We start from the raw sequence: 9,547 nt of genomic DNA, 5'->3' as shown, positions 1-9,547 counted from the left end.
ATGACGTTTCGCGTGAAATATAAGCCCAAACAGCGCTTGGTCCTGTCTGTTCTTTCTGGGTCCTCGCTTTTCGCGCTGTTTTGCAATCGTGTAAATCCAGGGGTATAATCTTAAGCTAGTTCGTACGGATGCCTAAAAAGGACAACCGATTCATTACACGCGATCATAGTAGAGTTAAGTGCATTTACATCTATTTATGGTCACTACAGATGCGTCCCTCATGTCGTGTCAAATGAGTGTCGCGGTTTCAGTGTTCTTTTTCCGTGTCGGTGACAAAACATTCTTTGGAGACTGCGCGTAAATGGCGTACGCGGGATTGGGCTTCTGAAACCTTATTCACAAAAACGTCATGAAGTAGAATTGTTCGTGAAATAAATTTTCAGGCAGTCGTAAAGCTGGGCATATCATTAACCACGCTGGCATCCCAATGAAGCAGCTCACTCGCGACCTGGAAGGTTTGGGAATGCGGCCGTTGAGCTATTTGTAAATAAAAAGAAATGGATGGCTATCCTCTTATCGAGTGTACATGTAAGCATGAAATGTCTACCGGAAACTCAGATCGATTGGAGATTACAGTAGCCACAAACTTGTGCATGTTCGCAAAGGCACAGCTCAACAAACTACACCACACTACACTGTACATTCGTCCGTATGCACGGCATTGTTTGAAGTCACAGTGTTTTGCGTTTCTTGCGTTTTGCCTGGAGTATGCGGACGACGCGGTCACGACGCCACGGCAGGCTTGTGCGCCCTACGCAGTGTGGCGCCATCTTTGAAGAATGGGCAACCTGCGAAACCACTGCCTGCGATTATCTCTGGCAGCGCGCCGTTTACTCGCCCATCACTGGCGATCAAAAGAGCACAGGCTTGGCGCTGACGTTTAAAAGAGTCAATGTTTGGTGCCCCTATCTGCCTTTGGAATGTCTCTATTGCAAATCTTAAATAAGATTTTAAGCGTACAAGAAGTTACACTTTCTGTGAAAGAGTGAGCAAACACAAAGAACTGTGAAGACTACATTTTTGAACTTGTTCAGACCGTACCTGGGGTATGTAATGCGGTCCTGTACGACGGGTTGCCTGCCAAATACCGCCCTTTCTTTAATCTTATGGGCTGATTGCCCAGATGTCTTGCTTCGCTCTCGTAATGATGCCCGGATGATCTCGTTTGAGTGCCCCCGTATGTTCTCGATGAGTTTCGGTATGTCTCATTTTAAGTGCCCGGTAACGGCTCTGGCATTAGCCTCAAGGTCACTTGAAGGCAGCCGACCGCGGAAGCTAAATGCATTTCATGCCGAAAAAAAGAACATGCCTCTCCGTGCCTTCAGTCACAAAAGCTGTCAAAATATAGTTCTTAACACGTCGCGATGCCAGATTTTGTCGCAGTGGTTTGCTAAAGCTTTCAGCGCACGTATAGTTAGCGCCACTCTATTCGAAAGCTAGCGTTATCGCTCAATAGACTGCATCGTAATCTGTAGAGCCCCACTTGGCTGCTAAGGAAAAAATTAAGTAAAGAAACGACCCTTTCCGATTACAAATCTATGTGTATGTGCTGAACATGTTCATTCAGGGAACAAGGGCAAATGAAGGAATCATCACCGTCAGTAAGGTGATACAAGAGATTTAGAGGGGAGGCCGTCGTAGGAGTGCCATCGTCTGAAGCTGAAGATCCAAAAAAAAAACCAACAAAAAGACATGGGGTCATCTAAAGAACTGTTATGATATGTAAATACGAGACGTTAAATGTAGCTGGTTGTGGCACCCAAAGCGCTTTGAATGCCCGACAACGCTAAAGGCTGAGCGAGCACGGCAAGCTGCGTAGGCTGCAGTGCCATCTAGTCATACAAGTGAGCCTCCTGCGAGGTAGAGCCTACCCACTAGCGCAGTCGTTCGTAACGCGGTGTTCACACGAGGGAGAAATTCGCGGGGAATAAAGGCAGAGCTTAGTGACGTCAGCTGACGAGGACAATTCCCCTCAAAAGTCCCCCGCTCAAAAGGACGAAGCAAACGGAGAGGGAGACCAGACTACTCTGTTGGCTCGTACAAGACCATTGAGACGTGCGCTGCTGCCTTTTGCAGAATGCGCGTAAAAAATGACGACGCTGAGTACGTCACGTGCTTTTGTTGTCGCAAGCTCGGACTGAAAAAAAGTGCCATTCTTTGTGAGGTCATTGACGGGGCGTTTTTTTTTTCCTCTGCTGAAGAAATTGTGCGCAGCCCTTCGGATCAGACAACTTTGGTTCTAATCTGTGAGACTTTGGTCATGTAGTCGAGTTATAGGAATTGAAATAAAGCGTATTTCGATGTTGCGCGGCTTTGAGCAGTTAGCATAGTTTTTGTTTGACGAGGACAGAAGAGATGTCACCTATTGATGCTTGACAGAGATATCTAAACTTACGTTTAATGAGCCGGAGCCTTCTGCATGAGAACTATGTAGTGTGCGAAAGCAAGCGACGCTCACCCAAACATCTAGAAAGTTCGTTCGAATGCATTGGTTACTGCTTTTCATCATTAGTATACTACTACAAACATACGTTATGCCTTTATTGCAATAGCAATTATATAGACAGTCTCGACTGGTTTTTGCCATTGTCGTTGCCGTCGCCGTCGCCGTCATGTCCTTCCGGTATGAAGTCCAAATTGATAAGATGTCCCCGCGCATTGTATGTTCTACCGCGGGTAAAAGCGCGCGAGCGGGAACGACGAACGCGGCCGATGCAGAGCTCAAACGAGCCGACCCATTTCTGTCGCTCGGAGGGTGTATGCGATAACATCACCCCGCTCGGGAGGCCTGCCGTTCAAGCAGACAGGAAACGCCCCGCCTGTCTTTAACGACCATGAAAAGACACGAGGTGGGGGCGGAGGAGTGGTTGTCGCGCGAGCAGCCAATTTGAACTTTGCATCTAAAGGCGCGGTCGCGATCGCTGGCGCGCGCGCTATCTCGAAAGCCATCACAACCAGCGGCTCGTATACGCTTCTATGTGCTGCGCTCTCAACGCGAAGTGACTATGCGGAGAGCATCTCTCCTACGAGCGGCCGTATTCTCTTACACCAGCGTTTTGTAGTTACGCGAGATCAGATACAAAACAGTTAGCTGTCAGCCTCACTTCGTGTAACACTACAATATGTTGCTATTGCATTCATTGCTTCGCCCTTGCGGTAAAACTGTGACTTTTTTTGTTAAGTCGTCATTTCAAGGCAACCGGAGAAGTCGGGTTAAACGGGCTCAAGTAAAGTGGCAACGTCAAACTGCTTCTAAAAACTCCCCCATTAGAAAAAGAAAGTTATTATCAGTGACCAGTATATGATCCATAGGGGAGGTAGCGCTCTGCCATCTGGTTGAAAATAATCTCTCACACAGCATGCAATTTCAGCAGGCCTCGGACGCATATTCTCGGATGATCGAAAAAAAAAACAACGCGGCATCTTCGCTAAGTTTAGCTGAAGTCCCTAGATTTTTAACACGAAAGTGTTTTATGCCGGGGTCCACCACGGCTCCACTGACGTATTTCCGTCATGGCTATGACATTGCAAAATATAAAGACTAACAGATGGCAAATAACAAAAACGACGAAAAAGTTCGGTTACCAGGAGTCGAACTTATGACCCCACGCTCGTAGAGCACGGCGCGAGGCGACTCGGCCATAGACGGCACGTTCTTCGCTATACTAACGGCAAGCTATTTATATACGTCATTTGCCGGTGGCGGTACTCAGAGATCGGTGGTATATCAGCGTGTTTTCGATTTCACTTGCGAGGAGGCGCGAAGGGCTCGAAGGGCGTGCTTCTAAGGTCGTCGACCCACGCGTTGCGAGGAGCGCGCGTCTCTACAGGGTGTGGTCGCTCGAGCGAGCGCGCTTATCTCGTGATGGCGGTGATTTGAACGTCTTGTGCTCTCACCGCAAGTTTGCGTTGAGAGCACGAAGGTCACTTCTCTCACGGCAGCGGCCGCTTTTGCGAAAGGAGTGCGCCGCTCACACAGAAATAAGTTACAACTGTGACAGTTAGCTCTCGCTCATTCTCTGTATGTTCATTCCGAGCGTCCTTTCTTCTTGAGTAGAGCGTTGCAAGTTTCGAGCTGCTTGCCATTCTTCGCGTGACATTACAATTTCTTGCTATAGCGTTCATTCCTTCGCTCTTGGGGCGAAAGAATGCACAACAAACACTCTACAACGCCTCCTGTACAGGAGCGCACAACTGTACAGGAGGCGTTGTTTAAAACCGATGCAGTACTTTTTCGCTATAGCCCGCACTCCCAACTACAAACCGCGGAAATTAAAAGGTTAAAAGAAAAATCTCCGCGTAACCCCGTGAAGCCGCCATCCTTGCATTATCGTGAAGCAGTGCGTTGAAGCCAACTTGAGCCGAAATTCTTATCGAATTGAATTCTTTAAAAGCTTTATATTAAATTGCACGATATATCGAAATAATTACCATTGTTTTTTGCGTGTTCGATATATGCGGGTTTGACTGGACCTCTGCTACCACAATTGGCGTTGGCACGACGTGGCGCCTGCATAGCGTCTTTTTTTCGAAGCAGTTTCAAGACCTACCGTGTCACTGTGGCAGTATACTCGATTGCCATGCAGAATGCCTGGGTTCGGTTCTGGCTCAAAAATTTATTTTTATTCGTTGTATCCGTTGGAATTTTTCACTCACCGACAACGCTGCCGACCGCGGGTTTTCTGCAACACAGGCTCCTTAACGCTCTCAAGTTAAAATTACCAATGTCTCTTCTCGCCCTTCATGGGTTGTTATAGACTGTGAATCACTTGTGGCGTATGCCGACAAAGCACACCTCTGGTATACGGGTATGTGCGAGGCGTGACAGCGGAAAGGATTTCATGACGTATACGACAGGCTTGTGACGTCATTCATGTCGTGACCTGTCAGTCATGTTCGTCATACACTAATGTCCTCCCATGCCAATCTTGGTATGTGCGAAGTTAAAGGAATAGTGACACAAAATTTTGATGGCGAGGTAACTTGTGCAATAGAAATGTGTGGACACACAGGCATCGTCTACGAAACATCGACGGATAATATAGCTTAGAACATATTTAAAATCAATTTAAAAGAGCTTGTCGCGCCACTGCACGCTAAATGCGCCTTTGGTTTTCGCGTAAACAACCAACCGCCACCTGCGTCACGGGCTTGTGTTGGCTGCCACGATTCTTGCGAGCGCTCTCTCATAGCAGACATTTTCAACGGAAAGAGGTTGGAGACTTGCACGGGAGCACAAAGGATGACGTCCTTGCCTGCGTACATCACGCATATTTAATAATATTAGTGATACCTGGAGTTAACGTCCCGAAACCACGATATTATTATGAGAGACGCCGTAGTATAGGGCTCCCGAAATTTCGACCACCTGGGGTTCTTTAACGTGCATCTAAACCTAAGTACTCGGGCCTCAAACATTTTCGCCTCCATCGAAAATGCAGCCGCTGCGGCCGGGATTCGATCTCGCGACCTTCGGGTCAGTAGTCGAGCGCCATAACCACTAGACCACCGTGGCGGGGTCACCACGCATATTTAAAACACCTCGTAGGGAATTACAGCAGCACCCAGAAAACCTTCGTTGAAAAGAGTTGTAGACGCGGAGGTCATGTGCAGGTGGTTTTGTGTGCTGACGTAGCGAGCTATGTTTACATGAAAACCACTCTTGGTTCCGCCTCACTAGGCGTTGTCTCAAACCGCGACTGCGACTGAGCGCTATAAATCCATCTCCAAATAAACATCGCGCGCTCGAGCAAACGACATTCCGAGCCGTGATAAGCGGCTCGTCAGCTCCGTAGCGCAACAGAAAAAACATGATGCAATATTTTTATGTCCATACTCCTTTAAGGAGGCGACCGCAAGAGTGCCCAGACGCAGCCGACTAAATAAATAGATAGATGGAAACGGTCAAAGTACCCTTGGTTCGATAAGAAATGCTTGCCATTTAATAAATATTGAGTCGAAAGGGACAAACGTACATTCGAATTAAAAACGAAAGTGTGGGATATTGTTATGCTGACAAAAGTTCTTTTCTTTTGAATCTTTGCTTTTAGTTATTTCCGAAGACGAACCTTTCATAGACGGGTGTTTAACGTTGTCAGGCACCATATTTCATTTCCATTGGAGCAATAAAGGGCGCTGAGGCATAAAGGTTGCATTCGGCATCTTCTGCTGTGTATTTGTGAAATGAAACTTATCACTCTGCGGGAAATACCACGTAAACACGTACACAATGTAAGTACACTATAAATCTACAATATATATTTGTCTTGAAGCTACTGCCTATCTTTTTAGCGTTCAGCAGGCTTAGTTTAAATCTGCCTTTGAGAAAGCTTAATTTAAAGACGCTGGTTTTCCGTAATTTCACCATGAATTTGTATACCCAGTTGAAATGTTATGGATAATGAAGTAACTAGAAAGTATGATCGAAACGTGCGTAAACCAAGCCTAGAGCACTCTGTCCTCCTCGAAATTTTTGTCATTGTCCTGGGGTACTATTCACATCTGATGAAACTAGTAGGGAGCTAGAGTATCCATGCTTCAATAATACGTAAATTAGTTCGATTAAAAACAAAACACTGTGCGCGTTTTCAGTTCTAGATGATAGCTAACCGTAATCTTATACAAAAATTGCACCATCTCCCACTAAAGGGAACAATGTGGGGATGCGAAGCAGCGCATTGGCGACTTTAAGTTCCGTTCATCACGGGCACCTTGCCCGATGTTAACGCGTCCTTGCAAGTGGAGCACGCAATGAATTCACTGTAGTTGCTGTTGCTGTTCGCCATCACATGATTGCTGAGAGAGTGTAAGGGGAAGAGGCCACAGCGTCTTACCCAGCCCCTTACACGGGCCCGAACGTGCCAGCGCGTGCCAGGTCACATGGTTCCCGAGCGGACGGTCGCCGATGGGAGGACCATGGAGGAAAGACCGTGGGAAAGACGGACACAGCCCCGGGCAAAAGCTGCTTCGCATGTAAAAGGGCAAGCATTGACTGAAGGCTTATTTCTTGGTTAAACACAATCAAATTAAAGCAAGGACACTGAAGCTAAGGAAGGTATAGAGGTGTCATGCGGAATGTGTAAGGACGATAGTAAAGTGAAGACGACAACGACGAAGTCACCGGAACGCTTTTGAGACACTGGAAAATAACACGATAGCATAACAGAAGACGAGCGACGCGAGAGAGCCTCGTGGCTTGAGGATCTGGAAAAGATTAGAAGCGCAGGAGCAGCAGCGCGTGGAGAAAAGGAACGGCGGAAGAAGCAGCCATGCCGACGAGAAGTCCTGGCCACCGCCGATGCCTGGTGTCCCCGAGCTTATGGCTCTAAATGGTTGGCGCAAGTCATTCGCCAGCCCTATGCTGCAGGTAATCCAGTCGACCTGCGGTGAACCGACGGCACCCGTACGTGACACGCCGCCTGGCCACCTGACTCCCACTTGAACATCGAGCGCAGAGTCGACGAACAAAAGACCGGGGCTCTAAGGCGCGTCCACTCGTCTCCAGGGTCGCGCACTGGCCAAGTTCAAGTGGGAGCAACTTAACCATCCGTTCCGCAGCCTGGACATGTCGACCTGCGATTTCCATATGCTTGGTCCCCTGAAAAAACATCTAAAATGGAAGCGCTTCCACTCGGACGACGAACTCAAGGATGCTGTGAAGGACTGGGTCTCGTCACGGCCACAGGAATTCTGGGAACAAGGAATCTTTCGGCTCATTCATCAATGAGATCGTTGCGCTTAGGCTTATGGTGTACACTTTGAAAAAAGGCCTTCATTTACACCCACATTGTCGTTTCGTACAATTTAATATGAATGCCCCTTGCATGTGCGCCGTCATAACAGACGTGATTGAGTCAAGTGTGACGTGGCCTGCCCGTGATTGTTAATTTTCTCATTGGTTCGAATATTCGGGGTTTAATGTTTGCTTACCATGTGCATATTTCAGTTGAGAACTAAAGCTGCTTTTGCAGATTGACACTTTCACACTACCTCTATATGACTCTCTTTTTTAGTACGATACGTGCGATTATTAACAAAAAAGATTTAAATTTTGCTTTTGTTGATCGAGTTTTGTCTTATTGAGAAATCAGTCATCATTACTTTGTCCACTTCACAGCACAGGAACAAAGTAAAGCAATAGTTACCGTATCCGACCGTTACGGTAACCGTTAGCCGACTCCCCGAAATTCGCAAGGCCAGAAAAAAACCCTAATCTAAGCCAACCCCCCGACTTTTGCACATAGTTTTCTCAAAAAAAAAAAAACATCGGCTTAGGTTCGCGTAAGTATGGTACCTAAATTTAAGAAATGCCCGCGTCGCCCGAGCCGCGAGCGAACCTTCAAGAGAGCACGAACACATTCCGCTTGCATGGAAAGTAAGAAAGGAGGGCTTCCGCGGCGACCCTCCTCTTCTCGGTTTCGCGGCCTTTCCCTCTATTTACTGACCTCACCGGTGACGTCATGAAATATTTTTTTTGTTCGTTAATTATTTTTAGTTCGATACCGGCGGCGCTGCCGCAGCGTATCAGAATGCGACAGCGCGTCAAGCTTCTGCCCCCTGGTAAAACTTCACTTGAACGAGCTTCAAGGGACGCCGGGAAAAAGTTCGCTAAAGTGAAACTTCGCTGAATGAAATACATATGTTGGAACTTGTTATCAGGAGCTAAAGAAAACGTCAGTACGACAAGTCATCAAAGTAAACTGCGGTATCTGAATAATTAGCGCCTGAAGAGTTGTACGGTAACGAAAGGCTTTTTTTTTTTTCCGAGACGATGCACCAACCGTCGCCTTCACTGGAAAACATTTTCAGAACAGAAGTCGCGAAAAAATGTAAGATGGTTGTTAAAATAAAAGTGATGGCCAAGCACGTGCTGCTATCTGTGAAGCGACACGCGAACTGGCTTGGAAACGAGGGTGTCTCGTTCAAAACGCTCATGGGGTAATATTATCTCAAGCGGACGAGCCACACTCGTGAAAAATGGTTTCGGCACAGTTCGGCAAGGATGAGCTGTGCTCGTCCAAAACGATTAAGGGGTTAGTATGACGTGAGTGACATTGGATGGTGTCACAAAAGATGTTCGTAGAGCTGAAATGCGCTCTGCACTAATTTCGTTAAGCTAAAATGCGTTAGCATTGGGTCCAGTGGCACTTCGGCAGGGGATTTAAAAACGTTCGTACAACTGAATAGTTCGTTTAACTGACGTTCGTTCAAGTGAAGGAAAGAAGATGACTTTTAAGGCTCATTTTTTGTTAGACACATTATTAATGAGAACTAACAGACAATAATGCCAGGGACAGTATAGGAGATGCTATTTGTAGTAATTAGGATATAAATGCGAAGAAAGTAAAGTGGACAAAAAGATGACTTGCCACCGGCAGGGACCGGTAGGGACCTTAACAATGATACCCTAATTACTACAAATAACACCCCCTTTACTTTCCTTGGCATTATTGTCTGTTAGTTCTCATTAAGACTGTTCGTTCAAGTGGTATTTTACTGTATGTGCAGGCGTAATGCTAATAAAAGCATTCTGATTCGAGGTACATTG

Source organism: Rhipicephalus sanguineus, chromosome 10, assembly GCF_013339695.2.
Source record: "Rhipicephalus sanguineus isolate Rsan-2018 chromosome 10, BIME_Rsan_1.4, whole genome shotgun sequence".
Taxonomy (NCBI): Eukaryota; Metazoa; Arthropoda; class Arachnida; order Ixodida; family Ixodidae; genus Rhipicephalus; species Rhipicephalus sanguineus.
Note: the sequence above shows the minus strand (reverse complement) of the source record.